This window comes from Octodon degus, unplaced genomic scaffold (assembly GCF_000260255.1).
Source record: "Octodon degus isolate 3935 unplaced genomic scaffold, OctDeg1.0 scaffold00068, whole genome shotgun sequence".
NCBI classification, from domain to species: Eukaryota; Metazoa; Chordata; class Mammalia; order Rodentia; family Octodontidae; genus Octodon; species Octodon degus.
Window position 1 is genome coordinate 12,688,561 of NW_004524644.1, and position 20,926 is coordinate 12,709,486.

Genomic DNA, 20,926 nt, shown 5'->3' on the forward strand with positions numbered 1-20,926 from the left:
CATACATAGTTTAATAGCTAATAGTATATGGCACTTCCCAAATCATAGAAATATAATTTAACTTTTTCATAGCTGTCAAGTATCAAAGGTTACAAATAAGGTAATAAATTCAAAAAATATTAAATATTAGATGGCTTAAATAAACTATTAGGATGATGTTAACAAGATTAATAAGTTATATTTGTATGAAACAGAACAACATAGATATAATGACTTTCAATATAACAGTACTTTTTATTTACTAATATAGAAACATTTTTGACATTTTGATATAACCATCTGAGGTCAGAATCTTTTGTCTGAGGCATCTGATTATTTATTCTTCTTATCTCAACATTCTCCTCATCTCCCCTTATTATTCAGCCTTTATTTATTTATTTATCTATTTATTTATTTATTTATTTTAGGAATTGACTTTTTCCATTGTACCAACTAAGGGTTTTCTTTCTCTTTCTCTCCCTGATCCTTAAAATGAATATTTTCAAGATCATCCTCTTTCCATTTAACATTTGTGTCAGTTACTTTTTCTTTGTTGCTGGGAAAAAATGCCAAAACCAAAATTCAGAAAGGAAAGGTTGATTCAGCTCACAGCTAGTGGAGGTGTCAGTCCATACTTGGTTGACTCCAGGGTGGGGAGCACATTGCACAGCTCAGCAGTTCATAGTCCTGGAACACAGCAAAGGAAGGGAAGGAGATGCAGCTGCAGCTTCTTGCAAGACTCTCTCCCTTGCTTCCATCCTGATTGCGAAGATCAGGGCTTCTCCAAGAAAGTGTCATCAACCATCCTTTCTCAATCTCCTTCAGAGATTGTGTAAGTGCTGAGTCATGGGGCAGGCCCTCCACACCTAGGGAGGGGCCTTACATGCCTTTGGGTGTGGAATTGCTGAATATTTGGTTAAGCACTTTACTTCACAAGTTGATACAAAGTATCAAACACTACAACATTTAATATGACCAGTCATAAAATGTGAAAAAAAACAAAAAAAAGAAAAAGCACAATGGCTCAATGTACATTTTTTTTTTGTTTTTTGTTTTTTGTTTTTTGTTTTTCTGAACTGGGCATTGAACTCAGGCCCTTGTGCTTGCCAGGGAAGCACTTATTCTACTGAGCCATCTCCCCAGCCCCTCAATGTACATTTAAAAGAAATTTTATGATGGTGCAAATTTAGCATGAATTCAGTGAAAATTATATTAGCACTTTGATATATTCCTGGGCTACCCATATATATTAATGTGGTTGGCTGGGGTATGTGGGCTGCAGCTCACAGTTGAAGCTGCAATCAGAAGGGGAAGCAACCAATACTTTCGAATGTCCTGTGGTACTCCTACTTTAGAGGTATTATCTTTATGTTTTTTTTTTTTTTTTTAATTTTATGTCTGCAACAAAATTTCCATATTTTAGTCTGGACAATATTTTTAATCTTATCTTATTAAAAAACGTTTTCATAGCAAATGAAACCACCAACAGAGAGAAGAGACAACCCACAGTGTGAGGAAAAATTTTTGCCAACTGTTCCTTAGAGAACTAATGTCTGAAAGATATTAAGAACTCAGTATAATTAGGCCTCTCATATTTAAAAACACAATCCAAAAATAGGCATCTGAAATGAATAGATACTTCTCAACTAAAGAAGTAGAAAAGGCAAATAAATATATGAAAGTTGTGGTTCACATCACCAGTCATTTAAGAGACACAAATTGAAGCAATACTGAGATTCCATTTTGCCAGAGAAGGAATGGGTGTTACCAAGAACCATATCAACAAGAAATGTTAATGGGCTGTGAGGATAAAGAACCTCACCATGACTGATAGGAGCATAGACTGGTTCAAATACTGTGGAAACAGAGTGAGATTCTCCAAAAAAATTAAAGCTAGATGTTCCATTTGATGCAGCTATTCCTCTTTTAGGCATCTTCTCAAAGAATTAAAGCATAATTCCATAGTGATACTGCACATTCACGCCTACAGCCGATAGTTCCTAATAAATAAATCTTGGAAGCACCCCAGCTGTGCATCAATGTATGGCCAGATGAACGGATGAAGTAGGTGTGACATTTTTTATACAATGCAGTATTACCCTGTCAAAAGGGATAAGCTTTACATATTCCTAGATAAATAGATGCATCTTGAGAACAATACTCTTAAGAAAAATAAATTGGATGTTCACCTTTAAATAAATACTGTTTCCATGATGTAAATAAGGTTCAAATGTATAAAAGATATTGGAAAATAGAAATGTTCAAATGAGAAGGAAGGGAGGATGTGGGGAAAAAGAAAGAAGTGACAAAGGAATACAAAAAAAGACTCAAAGAAGAAATGGAAATAAAAGGTTTTTCTATAAATAAGAGGAAAGGGACTTGAAGGGAGGAGAAGTGAATGGTGAAAAAAGAAGCAAGATATATCAGGTACAAGTACAAATTGCCTATGATGAATGTTATTATTGTCTATGTCTAATATAAAGCAATAAAATAGAAAAAAACCCAATAATTTGTATTGAAATATTTTACCCAAATGCAACATACTTTTAACTACTCTGAGCACAGTTAAATAGACTAGCATTATCTGGGTATTTTGCTGGACCTGGTGTTTTCAACTCATTATTTAAAACTTACATTTTTGGGACTGGGGAGATGGCTCAGTAGAATAAGCACTTGCCTGGCAAGCGCAAGGGCTGAGTTCAATCCCTGGCCCCCATAAATAAATAAATAAATAAATAAATAAATAAATAAATATTACATTTTAAATCATCAGTTCTGTTATTGGACTATCAACCATTGCATGGAGGAACATATTCACTGGGGACATTGTGACACATTTTATATTCAAATATTCCTCATTTCTCCCATATTTTTACACATAATAAAGGTAGAACAAGTTCCCTTATGTACATCTGGACCTGTGCATCATGCAGAAACCCAACGGCTGTGTAAGGAGCCCTGTGATTTTCCTGCTGAACATCCACAGTTCCCTTTGGACGTGGTTCCTGGGATGACAGAATCTTTCAGACCCTTTCTGCAGATATTTTCCAAGTCTTCCCTGAAATCATCAATTTTGTTTCAGTGCTGTAGCTTCCTGTCTTCTGTATGATGAACAAGATGTCCAGGGGAAACTTTTGATGATTAATTGATTGGAAGACAGAAGTAAGGCACAAAAATTTTTAAAAACATTCTCAGAAAAATACATGCTTTGGAAAATTGTATTACAACATGGGGACTTTTTAACTTATAAGACTTAAATCTAAAGTCTTGGGTTTTGCCCTGATACATGCTGTCACTGTGCCAACAAAAGCATCAGTGTGGATGCACCACTGTGAAGGCTATTGGCTGTATGCCACCCAGGTCACAGATTAATGTTGCATTTCTTTGGGAATCCCATCTTTCATTACAATAAATAATGAGTTGCAAGCAATAGATGACAGTTCACTAAATGTCATAGTGAAGTCAGGGCTTTAAGCATTGCTGGTGGAGAAATCCTGAAAGAGACAAGTGAGCGAGAGAGTGAGCAAGTGAGAGAGCGAGAGCAAGAGCAAGAGAGAGTAATGGAATGCAAATTCCATCTCTGCAAATCAAGTAAATTTTGGTGAGGAGAGAAAGTGTCTGATCATTCTGCATTGGCATATGGAAATATGGAAAATGTATCTAAGGAGCTCAGTTATTCAGTTTTACTGTTATGTTTTTTTTTCCATAATTTTATTGAGAAACAAATAGCAATGAGACAGTTTCAAACCAAATTGGTAGGACAGATTCAGTAATTAACACATTGCATACATTCTCCCTAGTGGTTAATTGCTGTACAAGATGTGGACATGATATCCTACTTACAAACACCATTAGAACAAATCACTCTATTCATTAAGAAAATGTAACCATATATCTATCCTGACCATTTTGAATACACAGATACAAAATGGACATTCATCTGTATCCCCTTTTTTGTTGTTAAGTTCCGTTATTTGAATATTATAGGTGTGTTAACTCTACAAAATATTCTAAAAGAGTTCAGTAGTCTATAATAGTATTGGGTCTTCCGCTTCACTGGCAATGTCAGAAATTGTTGACCTGAGTCCCCTACAGCTCAACCTAACAGCATGGCTTTACTTCTTCTACTTCATTTTTATACTTTTCTGTTGGATGGTTAAGACCAAGATAAAGCAAGACCTATGCAACAAGAGTTGTAGCTTGTGGGTCTGATAAGGTCAGTGAAATCCCCTCAGGATTTATCCTGAGATCCTGTACCTCAGATTGTTTGTCAGTGTCAGCCATGTGGATGAGTTACAGCCATTGCTTGGCCAACATGCTCTCTGTGAAAGCCTGAGAGAGTTTTCTCTCCATGTGACTCTTCTTAGGTACACTATACATCATCAATCACTTTCCTCTTTGACCCCATAATCTCTTTGATCAGAAAATTTGGGACACTACCGAGTTACTTGACATTACAGTACAATTTTTGCTCATGTTAATTTTTGGTCTAAAGAGATTGAAAGTAATGAATATATTAGACAAGACAATTTAAAAAACAAGATGACAGGAATTTAGTAATGGTTGTTATATTGCATATTATTGTCTTTGAAGTCATTGTTCAGATTACCAGATATAAGTATGCAGGTTTGGTCAAATAAAAATAATTAAGCAATAACCATTTCTTGAACATAATTTTTAAGAATATTTTTATTTTTCCTTCCTTCTTTCCTTCTTTCAACTTTCTTTCTTTCTTTCTTTCTTTCTTTCTTTCTTTTCCTTCCTTCCTTCCTTCCTTCCTTCCTTCCTTCCTTCCTTCCTTCCTTCCTTCCTTCCTTCCTTCTATCCTTCCAGGGATTGAACTCAAGACCTTGCTTTTTTTAATTTCTTGATCTGTCATTCCCACATCCATGAATCTGTCTTTTCCCTCTTTTGTTATTTTTTTATTTTATTGAGAAATGAATAGCAATGAGACAGTTTCAAAGCTGATTAATAGGACAGTTTCAATCATTAATACATTGTTACATTGTTATCTTCTTAGTAGTTATCCATAGTACAAGAAGCAGACAGGATTTATTTCCCTCTTTTTGCAAAGATAAAGCACAAAAATTATCTCATAGACTTCATAAGAATTACTGCTATTATATTTATAAACCCTGCCCCTACTTAAAACAAACCAAAAAATGGTCAACACTAAACTATCATAGTGCATTAACATTCAGTGAAAGCACATTTACTTTTTTGGTCTTGCCTGGATTTTGTAACTCAAACATGGATACTACACGAATGATTAATTTCATGAAATAAAACCTTCATTTTCTTTGTCAAATTTGGAAAAGATTTGAAACTTTGGGCAGAATAATAACAAAAGCAGACATAAAAAGTTGTAGGTACTTACTTAATTGATTAGAGTAAGAAAAAGAAGACAGCATAGTTGTAACTGTAACAACTCACAAATATTAACGTGTTTTTAAAAATTATTTCTCATATGTGAATTTTGCTCAATGTTCTATTTTCACCTTTAATTTATCACTTTATTCCTGCTTCCATAGATTTACAAGTAGGAGCATACTATTTAAAAATATTTAGTATTTTGTACTTGGGTATTCATTCAGAATGCAAAGCGCTATAAATTTACAAATGAATTATTTACTATCCAATGAATGAGTCTCTCATAAGAGGAAAGATAATATTCTTACATTTAAAAACTTAGTGTTGATGAAAGTGACTATACTCTAAAGAGGATGTTGCATTACTGAGTTAAACATTTGAGTTAGAACTCTCAGGATGAGATCTAGAGGCTAATGACTTGATAGAACAACAGATATATTTTGACCTCAGATGGCAACTAATTTAGAAAATATCAATTTCATCTGCACAGTTTCAAGATAATTTCTTTAATTTGTAGAAAACCATGATCGTATTTATTCCTTTTCTTCAATAGAACTGTGTGATGAATGTGCATGTGCTTGGAAACAAATTTAATGTTTTGTAACATATTTCTTGTGTTTATGTACCAGAAGTACAAAAGGCTACTGATCAATGCCTAATTTTTCATATGGAAATAATAGAAAATCAACAGTGGTTTACATAATTAAATTGATTATTTGTCTCATAAAGTAAAATCTCCTGGAGGTTGTAGTCCATGGTTGGTAAGGGGACTCATTGACAGCTGAATGACTTTGTTTACAGCTCAACTCCATTTTAATCATCTGTACAATGTTTATTGTTGGAGAGTAAAAATTTTAGATCAATTCTAGTGAAACTGATGAGTAGAATTTTTGATTTTTTTCTGAAGCTTCATTTCAATCACACTGTGAGCTGTGAAATTTCTTTCTGTTATAACTTTGCATAACTTCCTGTTTTACTTCTAATAACACTGGTTAACTATTTCTATGGTTTGTGTCTAGATATCCTCACAAAACCTCATGTGTTCATAGGCTTCTTAACAGAGGTAGTTGAATCTAGAATGTGTGGTTAATTCTCAATGTAATTCTAGGATTGATGGTACTGTTATTACAGGTGTGAGTGTTATTTACACCCTAGAGAAGGAGACTGCATACAATACAGGGGATTCCTTCTCTGTCTTATTGCTTTTGTTATCTTCCACTACCACGAACTATTTCTTCTCTGCCACTCTGTTCTTGGAGCCAGCTGATTATGCTCTGAAACCTCTAGAAACTCTGAGCTAGATAAACGTTTCTCCTTCAAATTTGGGTGTTGAGTATTTTATCTCAGCAATGAAAAAAGTGACTAAAATACTATTCAAGGACCAGAAAAGGATTAAATATCTCTAGTTAACATCAATGATTTTTCTCCATGCTTAACTTAGTGTATGTTTTTCAAAAAATTCCTTTTTTTTTTCGAAATTGGGATTGAACTCTGGCCCTTGCGCTTAGCTAGGGAGGCGCTTATTCCACAGAGCCATCTCCCCAGCCCTCATTAAGTGGTTTTATTTTCAGCTATTTCTCCAATAACATCTATCTCTATCTACCTGGTAGTTCAATAATTCTCAGTTTAAAAAAAGTACACAGTGTTTGTGCATCATTATACCTTATATATCTCATTATATTAAGCTATTCTAAGTCATGTATTATTACAGGTAAAGTAAACCCTCCTCAACCAATGGAGTTACATACCAACAGTCGAAATTTTCTTCTAAGACTTCAGGTAGTACACAGGCATGTGGTTTCATGCTTTGTTTGTTTGGTTTAAGCAATTATTACATATTCAATGCCATCATTATTTCAGTTTGGGGTGTGACTCACACAAATTTCTTTTTTGTTATTCACAATATATCAAGATTACTTTAGTCTACACATCTTAGCAATCATATCTTATGATTTTATTTTCCTATTAAGCAAAGAATATTTATGATTTCACTTAAAAAAGTACTTTACAGTTTTGTTTTAGCTTGCTTTCAAGAAATCTTAATTTTTTCTTGTTTGTTTTAATTTATTTAATTTAATAATTTAATTTATTTTAAAGAGAGTATAATAATTGGTAAGAATCAGAATTGGTGCACATTTAGAGGACCAAGATGAGGGCTAGTCAACCAGGGGTTTTGTATGACACATTGCTGTCCTCTATGTAGTTGCTCAGATTAGCAGATATCTGTGTAGAGAATTAGTCAAGGTGCATATTGTAAACATTAACTTTTTCTAAGAAACAAGAATCTTTCACTTTTTCAGGTATATGAAGGAGATAGTTATAACTCTACTGCATACAGAAAATGTGATGCAACTGTGTCCTTACCAGAATATTAAAATTCCAACTTATATTTGTATATCAATTCTGTATAACAATTCCCTAGGAAATATTTTCTCTGAGGATGAATATTAATATTACCTAGGGAGAATCACATTTAAAAGTTGCCAAGATATGACATGAATACAAATGGTACATGTAGGAGGAATGACCCCTTGGGGACTTTTCAAACATTAAATAGAGTACTATTTGTAAAATGAAGATAACTGTTGGATATTTTCTTTCCAATCTTGACTGCTTTTGTATTTGTGTATATATTCTAAAATCTAAACATTTCCATTTCCCCATTTCTTATTCTCATACTTTTTTTACTATATTTAAAAACATTTTCAACTCTCTCTCTCTCTCTCTCTCTCTCTCTCTCTCTCTCTCTCTCTGTGTGTGTGTAATTTCAGAAATGTTTCAACCTCAGCCTCTGACCTCAATGTACAGCCAGTTCCTTGAGTTGGGCAAGCAGCTGCATTTTCTCTCAGAATTGGAGCTTGTGTTCTTGGCTGAGAAGAAAGGATATAATTTCCATCATGAATATCAGTGTCTTCCATAAAATTTGCAACACTTCAATTATTCTTGGTCTCCTGTCTTGGAATTCCTTAAAGATGTGGGCGGTAATGATCCTTGCAAGAGCACCATCTCTTTTCATCCATCTGTAACCATAGGATAAGTAGGAGACAGTATTTGGTTTGGTTTGGTTAATTTCCCCCAAAAGAGATACAGTGTAGTTTCTCTTAAACTTGAATGACACTGATGTATTTGGCACATAAAGGATAAGGCTAAAAATGTTGCTACATCATATGAGATTCTCAAATGCTGCAGTCTTCAGGCATGCATCTTCACTGTGTTATTGCTGATTGTATTTAGTTCTTTTCACTCTTACTGATGAACTGTACACTCAAATCTGAAGTCATTTCTTCAGACAGATGGGAGATTTCCTCTTTCTTTCTTTCTTTCTTTCTTTCTTTCTTTCTTTCTTTCTTTCTTTTTATTTTAGGGAAGTATCTACAGGGTGTTCAGGGTCTCACTACTAGATCGGACACATAATGTTCTTCCTGTTTCCAGCATCCCAAAATGTGATTTTACAGGTGCGCCACACCATGCCCAGTCTCAATTGTCATCTCAGTGCACCCCAGGGCTGGATCCAGCAAGGCAGCCTTGGGTATTGAATCACTTGCCCCTGTGCCTGCTTGCAGGCACTTTAATCTGCTGGGTAATTTGGCTGGCCTTTCTTTCTTTCTTTCTTTCTTTCTTTCTTTCTTTCTTTCTTTCTTTCTTCCTTCCTTCCTTCCTTCCTTCCTTCCTTCCTTCTGTCCTTCCTTCCTTCCTTCTTTCCTTCCTTCCTTCCTTCCTTCCTTCCTTCCTTCCTTCCTTCCTCTCTTTCTTTTGTGATCCCTGTCTTCTCACTATAGTCTGCAAATGGAACTATAGAAGACATTTTGGCCCAGCATGGTGGCACGTGCTTCTAATCCCAGCACTCAGGATTCTGAGGCAGGAGGACTGCTGTGAATTCGAGGCCAGCCTGGTCAGCAGGTAAGTTCAAAACCAGCCTGAACTTCATAGTAAGACTCTTTCTCAAAAAGACAAAGAAAAATTAAAACCATAAAATTTCATTTTTATCCACCTGATGCAGTAATATAAAGTTAATATAAAAGTTTGAAATGTACTTAAATCTAAAGCATTTTGTTTATAATTAGCCATATATTTTCTACTTCTCTTTGAAGCAGCTTTTTAAAAGATTAGTTGGGTTCATGTCAGAATCATTAATTTAATGATATACGTCTTCATTGATATAATTAAACACTGCTGAAAATAACTGCATGGATTTCACTATTCAGCTGAATTTAATTTTAAATTTGTGCAGATATTTTTAAAACACAGGAAAGCTTTAATGATTTTTCTAGTTACAGAAAGAAATACAATAATAAATGTTAAAGTAAATATTACAAACCAATTAGTTAATTTACTACAATGTTTCAATTCTCGAGATACAACATAAGCTCTTAAATAGTTCTTTAAACATGTGAACAGGCAAATGCCCAGGCAGAGTGAGGTTTAGATATCAATATTTCTTATAACTCTCAGGGGATTCTAAATGTAACTGAGGTTGGAAACCACTGTATTATGTAGTCTGTAGTACACAGTGGTACATAAATTACAATGAATCAGAAAGTTGTTAAAAAGTAGGATATAGAATATTATAAAATATCAGGAAAAATAGAGCTCATTGGACATAGTAAAAGATTATAAATTTAGTTCCCATGAATCTTACCTTGACGTTGAATGAGAACAGGAATTGTCAAACAGACATATTTATATACAGAATGGTTATTTTCATTAATACATTTCCAATAAGATAGCCTTTCGACCTTGTCTTTTCATTATTGAGCAGAAAGTATATGTACATGTAATAGGAAAACCCTAGAAGCAATTCCAGTAAAATAAAGACAAAAATATTACATCTTAATTTCAAAATACTGCACACATTGACACTGTTTCTACTACAGAGTCTGACTGTCTCTCCCCTTGACTGTAGGCCAGCCTTCATTCCACATGGTGATGAATGGAATGGAGTAGGAGGGATGGTGTAGGACTCCTCAGGCAACAGGATGAAGGGCAGTGAGCAGGGGCCTCTCTCTTTCTTCAGACTATTGTGATGATATTAATTGGAATCTGCTGTTACACTGTAGGGAGCCCATTAGGATGACAATACACAGACTAATCTGTCATGTGCATCTTTTTGTTGTTGTTGTTGCAGCAGAACCAGGCATTGAACTCAGGCCCTTGCACTTGCCAGGCAAGCGCTTATTCAACTGAGCTATCTCCCCGACCCCTTTCACGTGCACCTTTGTGCTGTCATATAGATCATTAAATATTTTTCTTGATGTTTTGACTTGGTACATTCAATTATTGTGAATTCTCACTCTGTCTTCTAACTCTATCTTCCAATATGCAACAGTTATCAACTGCGGCCTCTTTATTTCCTCCTCAGTTTTGCTTGTGGTGTTACAGGGGTTTCCCTGTGGGTATTTGGTTTTGTTCTTGCAACCTTAGAATATATTTTTTTAAACAAAGATCAGAGTTTTAATTTTTAATGTATTACTATTACTTGCCTTTTCAAATCTTCTATTGGTTTCTCAGTCAATTAGCAAAGGTCCACAATTCTGCATCAATTTTAATAAAGAGCATTTCTTAAGATAGAAAACAAAGCCCACTTCATTCTGCTACATTTGCTTCCAACCATACGTTTTACTTTGCTTTGCCCACTCTTGTATCCTTATCTGTTCTTAAGTTTTTCATCTTCCTTTTATCTCGTATCTCTCATCTCAGGTATCTTTGAGACTGACATTTTAGAATAACCATGGAAAAGGTGAGCCAGACAGTCATGACTTCTGTGGACTCTTGATCTAAAGCACCAACCTGTTCCTCTACTCATTCATTGCTTTTCCTCACAGCACTTACTCCTGTAAACATTCTGCCTATGACTGCCTATGAAGTATAAATTTAAGGAGGCAGATTTTTTTAAAAACTGCTTCACACTTTGATGTGACTAAAATGCTGCTTGATGTGTGCCAGGTCCACAATAAGTTTTTGGTGAAGGAATAAACCAATGCATACTTCAATTAGTGAAAACATACTGATTAATATAAATAATTATAATGATGGTAGCTTGCATTTCAATTATCCATTACTACCTAAGCAAAGACAATGCAGAATGTGTTTAAGAATGAGTCATGTGTGCGCCGCTTTACCTGCTACTGAGGCAGTCAGTTTGAAGCCATGCAGCTGTAGTCACCTGAAGCTCACTCTGAAATGCAGCGTACTGCTTTCTGCTGTCTGCATGGACAGGATCTAGGCTTAGAGGCACAATCTTAGTCTATATATTGTCATCCTATGGGCTGCATAGCCTTCCACAGTGTAGCTTTAGCATACCAGTTAGTGGTAAATGAATACTCTGGCATATATCCTACAAAGTAACCACAGTGAAAAGACACACAAATTTAGATGATAGCTGTGTCTGGTACTCTTGATTTAACTCATCCACAAAAGATAACCAGTGGGGTGGGATTGCTAAAGAGTTGACATCTCCAGAGACAGATACTTCAGAGAGTTAGACTGGTGATTCTACTAATTATATACTTTAAAAAAATGTATTTGGTACAGTGTCTCACTTTGCAGCTGGGACTCATAGTGATCCTTCTGGTTTCAGCCTCCCTAGCGCTGGCATTACAGACGTGTGCCACCATGTCTGGTCTTGATGCTCGACTCAGTGTGCGTGGGGCTGGGGCCAGCACCACATGTGGTGCTGGGAATCGAACCCCTGTCCCTGGTCCATGGTCCCTGTGCTGGCCTAAGCAGGCACCTAATCTGCTGAGCTATCTCACTGGCTGATAATATACTTTTATATTGCGATTTTCTTGAAACCCTACAAATGAGAAAATTAACCTTTAATTTGACTTGGATTGTCACAAAACAGCCACCAGCTTCCAATTATTGATCCGGTGAGTCATTTTCACTTCACCTTGATGCTCATAGGCATCCATCTATCTGCTGTGATGTATAAAATCTTCCATATGGGAGAGTATATAAGGAAGACAGAAGTGCAATATATTTTGTGCCTGATTCCCCCTTACATAGGTGCATTACTCTCTCACCTACCTAGACTTTTCCTTTTTCGCTGCTTTCCTTTTTCACTATAAGTAGACAACATCTATATATTTGATGGGTATTATTAAGAATTGCAATGTTCTCAGCGTACCTATAAAGTTAATATATAAATATATCTAAAAAGATTAAATGTACTGCTGATCTGATGATTACCTTTCTGATCACTCAGGAGACTATTACCTTATATTCCTTTTCAAACAAACAGGAATCCTCTTTATCCAAGTAAATTTGGACTAAAGTGAAGTTATAAGGATTTCAGCAGTGAAAAGGAAAACATTTACTGCTTATATCACTGCTTATTGGATTGGTAATGCACAAAACCTTTAGACATAATGTTAATGTTCATGCAAAGTATCTTATATCACCAAAGTGACTGATTTGTGGCATTTTGCCCTACCCTCATCTACAATGCCTCATCTTTTAATCTTTTAACGGAGATCTGTCATGGAATTGTACATTTGTAAATGAAAATAAAGCTGGAGGAATAATGACAAATGTGTAAGACAGGAGAGGGAACAATAATTATCATTGAAAGAAAGCAATTGTTTTGTCTAAACATTGTATAATAGCACATATAAGGTATCCTACTTAAAATCGCATTCAGTTGTGCATTTGTCTGATTACTGGAATGGTACAAGGAATAATTACAATATGATTCATTACATAAAGAATACAGACAGAAATTGAGAAAAGAAACTGAAGGTGCTGACTGTTTTTAAATTTAAGCAAATTCATTACATAAGAAGAAGCAATAATTGCAATATTAATATCCTCATTAAAATTTATGAAACTGAAATTTTAGTCACCACATAGTGAACAATTAAGTGATAGAAAATAAACAGCTATAAAAATGTGAGGTAACTGTATTCCAAATTGTAGAGGGAATAGTTAATGTAAACATTTTAAAATGTTCTTACATTTTAAAAATACCTATGATATTTCCTTATTGTGTTTACAAAAAACATAGAGAAATTTTCAAATATTGAAAGATTTTACTCTCATAAGGGACTGAGTAATATTTTTCTTTTATGTAGTTAGAACTAAACTTCTAATCACAAAATTTCTTTCACTAATTTTTTTTTTTTATTTTTTATTTTTTTTATTTTTGCAGAACCAGGGATTGAACTCAGGCCCTTGCGCTTGCCAGGGAAGCGCTTATTCCACTGAGCCATCTCCCCGGCCCCCACTAAATTTTTAAAAAGTAAAAGACATGTATGTACAGCCTTAAAAAGCTGAAATGATTTTACTTTCGGATTCTTTTTCCTCCTCAAATATTAAAGGTATTTGCAGATCCTTAGACCTGTTTGTCTACTTAGCCAAGTTAAATTAAAATGCAAGATAATAATCTATTGTTAGATTATTTTTCCAATATTGACAATCAGCTCCCTTCCGTAATGAACTTTTTCCTGTGCTAGCTACTTCAAATCTCTTTATTCTGTACCCATAGGATTGAACATGATTATGAAAGATAAACCTGAGTAATAAAAGATGAAAAGGGGTTATGACATTCTTATTAAACAGAAAAGGCAACTTCTTTTGATTCTAATCTTTTAGTTACCAGCATTATTAGAACATTATTAGAAATACAGGAAATCTGTATATTTATTCATAAGTCCTGCTCTCATAAATGATACTTTCTACAGAATAGAAGGTTTACAAAAATGGTGCACAAGGACCATCTTCTTTTTGTATTATACAATGAATAATGAGAATTCTAGTTTTCTCTTTAAATAAATATTTAAAATATGAATATTGCATGACAGATAAATTGAGAAATTTATGAGAAAAATTAAGAATATCTTTATAGGGTGCACAGCATTGGAAGTAAAACTAATTCATTTTCCTTGAACTTCTATGTACTGGACAATTTACATGTTTCTTTGTTTTGTTTAATTGCATATTATTTCCTCAAGCACTCAGAGTGGAAGTCAGAGAAACACTCCTCAGATGACAGGATCACAGCTAAATGGTTCAAGCAGAAAGAGGTTTAATAAGTAGTAGAAAGATCTTCTAGCTCACTGGGAGAGGTGCAAAGTCCAGGAAAGTTTTGTGGAACAGAAGCAAGCCATTGGAGAGCCATAGACAAGAGAGATTGTTTAGGGAGCTGCAAGTTCCAGAATTACTCCTTTCCTACAATCAACCAGAAGTTACTCGAATGTCAAACTTTTCTGAAGAATTAGAAAGTCATTGCTATAGTCACAGGTCCAGACACACAGTGTTCCCATTATATTTCTTAATAAAAGTGAATGGAATCACAGGGACTAAAACAACAAGTGGTGCCATAGCTACAGAATAATATAAAAAATAAAATTAGAATCCGAACTCTACATGTTGGAAGAGTACAGTGACTGTTGGAAAATGTTATCATTTCTAACTACTAAGCTGCAAATCAAATTATTCAGCACCTGTAAATATACTGTTACAGTTTCTATTTACAATATTTCAAAGCTGTTGATTTTTCTTGTTCTTTTCATTTGGACCTATATATAATGTTATTCAAATATAGGCTGAGACTGCAGTTTTCTGGATATCCACCTGGCTAGTCGGTCCACCAGCCAGGTATCTACTGTAAAGTAAAACCTCTGTTAAAGTCTGTCCATCTGGCTTAGGATTTCAGGAAATATGGCAGCCCAGGACTCAGGGCATGTAGTATGCAAAAAGATTTTCTCTTCCTGTTTTCATGAGAGAGTCTTAGGAGACAGACACTCTCACTTTTAATGTATTCCTTTTCTCCAAACCATTCCCCAAAGTGAGTTCCAAGTTAACGAACTACAGTTCCAACATCTTAATGCAAGAAGTTTCAACTTTTCCCACATTTAAGAGATGAAACAAATTTAAAATTTCTCAAATTTCTACTCAGTTAATGTTTTCATTTAGAAAGAAAATATACACATATATCCACAAAACAGGAAATGTGCTATAGTTTAGTTATTGTATGCATCCTTGAAGCCTGGAATAAAGAAAAAGAAACTATAATAAAATAGCTCTACCTTTACATCTATTTCTCTATCAGTTACCACTCGATAAAATCACAGATAAAAGAAAAATTTATGTATGACTATACAATTCTCATTTCCTTAAGAATTCTCTAGATTTGGAATATATTTTCAACACTGATTTTATGCTATCATTTCGATGTTTCTTTTACATTGTTTAGTACCTCATTTTGTCAACATTCTTTATGTTGCGGCCACAGTTTGTCACTGTAGTCTGTTTAGGGTTCTTGTTTAGTTTAACCGTTTGGATATTTCATGCATACCAGTGTACATAGGAAGGCAAAGATATGCCCAGGACAATCTGTTTCATTTGAAAAGCAGTATTCCACCTTTTGACTTCATGAGAATAAACATGAACTATTAACTTAAAAGGTGAATTACCAAAATAACCAAATGATGACATACTTTATGTCACTGTGGCTAGTGGGCTGTAAATCTCAAAATTCCCTGCTGGAAATTTTAGCCTTTAGCTTACTGATGTCATTCTTCTGTCATTGTGGAGAATTGATACCCTAAAGTGCCCAAAGGGAAAACTACCACATAAAGTTTGAAGGGATGAGAAATATGATAATGTCTTATTTAATATTTTATAATTCACATGATGTTGAGGGATATTACTCATGAATTACTTCCTTTAAAATCAGAATATATGAACTGACAACAAAGAATACTACCTCATAGTACAAAACTCCAAATTTCCAAGCTTTCCTATGACATCTATTTAAAAGTAGTTGATCTTGCTTACAGCAGAGGAATCTCGGATTGATGAATCTTGCCTCAGTCAGTTGCCTTATTTATTTTGTGATAAAATCAAACCCTTGATCAGAATAAATATCTGTGAAAACTTGATAGCAAACACATTATATAGTCAATCACTTAAAAATATTTGATAGCAACTAAGTGGATAGAAAAGGCCCTGTGCTTTCTCAAATAATTTTTATTGGGGTCAGGAAATAAATTCTTAATTCTTCCTTCAAAAAGATATTCAATAGAATCATTCTGAAACCAGAGCACTGACTGTCTTTCCCAACACGGCACCATGCAAATGTTCTGTAAGTTTACAGGTTGGGCAATGAACATTGCCAATACTATCCACATGCTGTCTACCTGCTCTAGAGTGACATATACCTTAGCACAGAACCCTGGAGAAATCACTATTCTTCACACCAATGCCACAAACTGTAGACTCTAGTAAGTTGAAATGAATGTAAGATGAAGGCGACTAACATCATAAAACCAGGGCATCAAATTCATCTATTTATTAAAGGCCCCCTCTTTAGGACACTCAAATTGGTCATAAATATTCTCAGTCAGCAGGCACATTAAGGCCCCTTATATTGTACTTGTCTTCATCCTGTAGACAAATGATTAGCAACTGCCTTTCACTCCCTTCCTAGTTATTCTTCCAGCAATCCCTAAGTTTAGACCAAATAGAAAACTGACAGTAACTGCTGAAGTTTTGTGTGAGATCAAGATTTTTCTGTTCTCAGACTTTTCCGTGTTCAATTGTAGCACTCTACTTCGGGGATAAATTCACTCTATTTATTCAGCTACAAGAAGGAACCCCAGTGGGACTGCAATTGTGAGATTAGGTAGAAATGACGTGAGAAACAAAATAAGAGAATAAAAACACTTTTTGAAATTCACTTTTGAATACACTAAAACCATTTTAAAGAATGCTCTTCTGTCGAAGACTGGATTTGTGGCTGGTAGATCAAAAGCATCATATGTGCAATGCAAAATTCTATGTGTGTGAATCACTTGTTAGAATCACTTGATGGGTGTCTACTATCTTCCTTTGGTACAATATCAAGCAGAACATTATTTCTACTTACTTCAAAAATTCAAACTTTGCACCAAAACCTAAGTAGCCTGATCTCCGCCTTACTTTCTAAGTCCAAGACAGGTTTCATGCATCATCCCTAATCAGACAGATATTTTAAGCATCATCATATTGAGAGGTTAATAAGGACTAGGTGGGAAGCAGGCATCGAGATCTTATCTAAGCCAGCTGGAAAGCTTTTTCTTGCTCTCAGTCCAATTCAGACCTGGCAGTTTGATGAGCCACTTTGTAAATGTGTCAGAGTAATATAATTAACTATAATATTTGCTTCCTCCAGAATCCAAAGAGGCCCACCAACCAGTATGATTCTTTCTCATTAGCAGAAAAATAAGTAGAAGTAACTTGTCCTTATTTCTTGGTGAGACATCCTAATACATCTAGAAGTATAGTTGCCAGAAAATTTTGTACCTATTCCATTGTAGAATAACACTCTCACATTCTGGCTTCATTCAGGTGCTACTTTCTAATCGCCTGATCCTCTCAGTTCTAGGACGTTATGACAAGGAAAACTTTCTGTGAAGTGATGAAGTATTTAAGCATCCTGCAGACTCGCTGATGGCCAAGAAGCCAGGTATTGCTTTCTCATAAATTAATGCCATATGTTCTGATCATGAGGCCAGAAGAAAGGAACATCTTCAATAGATAAATACATATGAGGTATTATAGACCATATTAATTTGTTGCAAAATACACAAATAAGTGTGAGTACACCATCTAACTAAACTTGTAATAATACTTTATTTTTTCCTAAGTAATTTTTTTTTCTGAAAAGGTCAAAAAGTAAGATTAAAAAAGATACGTAACTGAGGCCTCTTTCTCTTTGCCTTTGATGTCTTCTATAATAACTCTGCCTCCAGTGATTCACAACCACTTTTGATTCACTATATTGATAACTAAAAGCAGCACCAAAGGCTTCCAATTAGCCTGTCCAGCCAATGCACTCATTTCAACTGGAGATACTGCAGCTATTTTTGTCAGTGTCTGAGCATTTAAATTCTAAGCACATAATCATGAACTGGGGAAATGACCATACACAGGATGAACAGACTGAATAAACTACCACTTGACCTCATAAGCCTTCACCCTGATCAATGAAGCATTTGGCATTGCAGATCTAAAAAGACATAATTAATTTCAAGCCAAAGTTGAATTATTGGAAGAAGTCTATCTAATATTCTTTTTCTACTGCAAGTTGCTCCAGTAAATCAAAGTAGAACTTTTAGTGGAAGACTGGGAGAAAGATAAATGTGTAGAGTCCCTAAGTGTGTTATGACTTTTTCCACATTCGAGAAACTCCTGTTTTAAAAGAAATTCAACTAAGGAAATTTAATGTGGTACAATAAAACTCTATCATCATTCCGTCTGGGATTTTCTTCTCACCAGGCATTGAAGAGTTGTTTTGTTGCTGTTATTGTTGTTTTGTTGTGCTTTACATTACTACATGAGTGACAATTTTGAAACACCAGTATATTTTCTTAGAAATTATATGATCTATTACTTTTGAGAAAGTCTTTGCTGGTCTGATAGCTAATTCAGGTTATATCACATTTTCTTTGTTACCTGATTCAATATCCATTGCATCTCTATATAACTGTTGTTTAGTGTTGTCATTTAAACTTTGGAAACAGAATCACATCACTCCTAGTGATGAGGAAGTGTGTGACAAGAGAAGTGTTTCTTTCTTATCTTCTTCCCACAGAGTTGTGTCCTTTCTACAGCATAGATATTCCCCACACCAGTAACATTTTTAGTGGCTTATAAAGAGGTTATCTGATGGATCTACTTAGTGCACAACCTTAGAATATAGATACAATATATCACATAATAATATCCACCAACATGCCAGTCTCCAAGTTCTTCTCAGTCACTAAATGTCCCTTATGTGCTTCAAAAGTTTTGCTTTTATTTATTTATTTATTTATTTATTTATTTATTTATTTATTTATTGTGTGGCCAGCTCAGCCCACCAGGGGGCGAGCAGGCCTGCATGTGGTGCTGGGAGATTGAACCGAGGTCTCTGCTTTGCTTGAGCTTAGCTTCTTCTAAGTAGGTGCTTTAGACCACTGAGCCATCTCACCAGCCCCAAAAGTTTTGCTTTTTGAGGCTGGGGATGTAGTTCGGTGATATCAGCACCTGCCTAGCAATTGATCCTTGGTACTAAAAAGAAAAGAGAAGAAACTATTTTGCTCTTTTCCCAAGATTCCTCTGTTTTTATTGTTTTCTTTCTTTCTGTTTTGAGTTCCATGCATTAATTTTCAATAGTATCCTTTTCTGTTGGCTAAGATAAGACAACAGACTTAAAATGTATGTTATGGGTCAATTAGACGCAGAGTTGGCCCTTTGTAACACTCTCTGGACATTATCCTGTTAGCAAAGTCAGCAAGGCTTTTCTTTAACTTCCATTTGTCAGTTTTGTTTCCATTTTTCAACACCTTCTTCCATTGTTTTTACCATATCAGACATACAGAGAATCTTATAATTACTCTAACAGAAAATTTTTAATCAAACCTAGCACAAATCCTATTTAAGTACTTTAGCTGGAATTTCTATGCAATTTTTATTTAGAGGGTCTTATCTGCTTGCTCACTGTATCTTTTTCTTTGCAGAAGACACAGCTTCATTAGAAATTGTAAATTTTGCAAGAAGGAAATGCTTATTGTCTTTTTTACTCTTCAAACTAGTTAAAAATATCACTTCCATGCTTAAAGCTTATGTTTAACTGTTTTCCCTCTAAGAAAGTTAAGGTAATGTTGATAATAATAATAATAGCAATAATAGCATTTTTACTTTAAGCCTGACTTTTAAGTACAACTTGAAGTTTCATATATAAAATATAAATACCTCTACCTATCCATTATATGAGACTAGAATTAGTAACATATCAATAATGCATCTCAATGCCTTATGTTACAGATTAATTTTGAAATAGCTATACAGAGTTTCTGAGGGATCATTTTGCATTTGATACAGATGTTAGTTTGTTAGCTTATCATAAACTGTGAGCTTCTATATTACTGACCATAAAGTACTTTTCTGGCTTGCCTTTTCTTCATTAAGTAACTCAGTTTGGTAAACATCTTCACTGTAAATCCAGATGTGAATTCATCTTTCGAAAAAAAATTAGTCTGTGGTCAAAATATGTTACAACAGACATAACACTTTAGCCTTACCAAATGTAAAAAATTAATTTTATTATATTTAATTTATTTATGTGTTTATTATGTATATTATATTGCAGTAATATAATATATTGTACATTTTATATAATATTTTATATGTGAGTATATATAATATATAGTATATTAACTTATATGTTCTCTAGATTAACTTTGTCTTATACCTTCAGTGATTAGTACACCTAAAGAAAATTCTAACCTGTTGATTTCACTCAATGTCAGGATTTGTGCGCAAATATTCTAGACCTGAATAAAGCTGGTGAATTTTTAGCTAATGGTAATAAGGTAATGTCCTAATTCACTCAACTGGGTAGTATTACTTTTGTGCTTATACCATAGAGATATTTATTTGGGTGTCTTTCCCCATACACTTTAGATTTCTTGAATTTAGAAAATAAGGCTGGTCAAATAGCTGAGCAGATTAAAGGAACTGCAAGCAGGTGCAGGGGCCAGGGGTTTGATCCCCAGGCCTGCTGTGCCATCCTTGCCCCTGAGGCATGCTGTGAGGACAATTGAGACTGGATTTT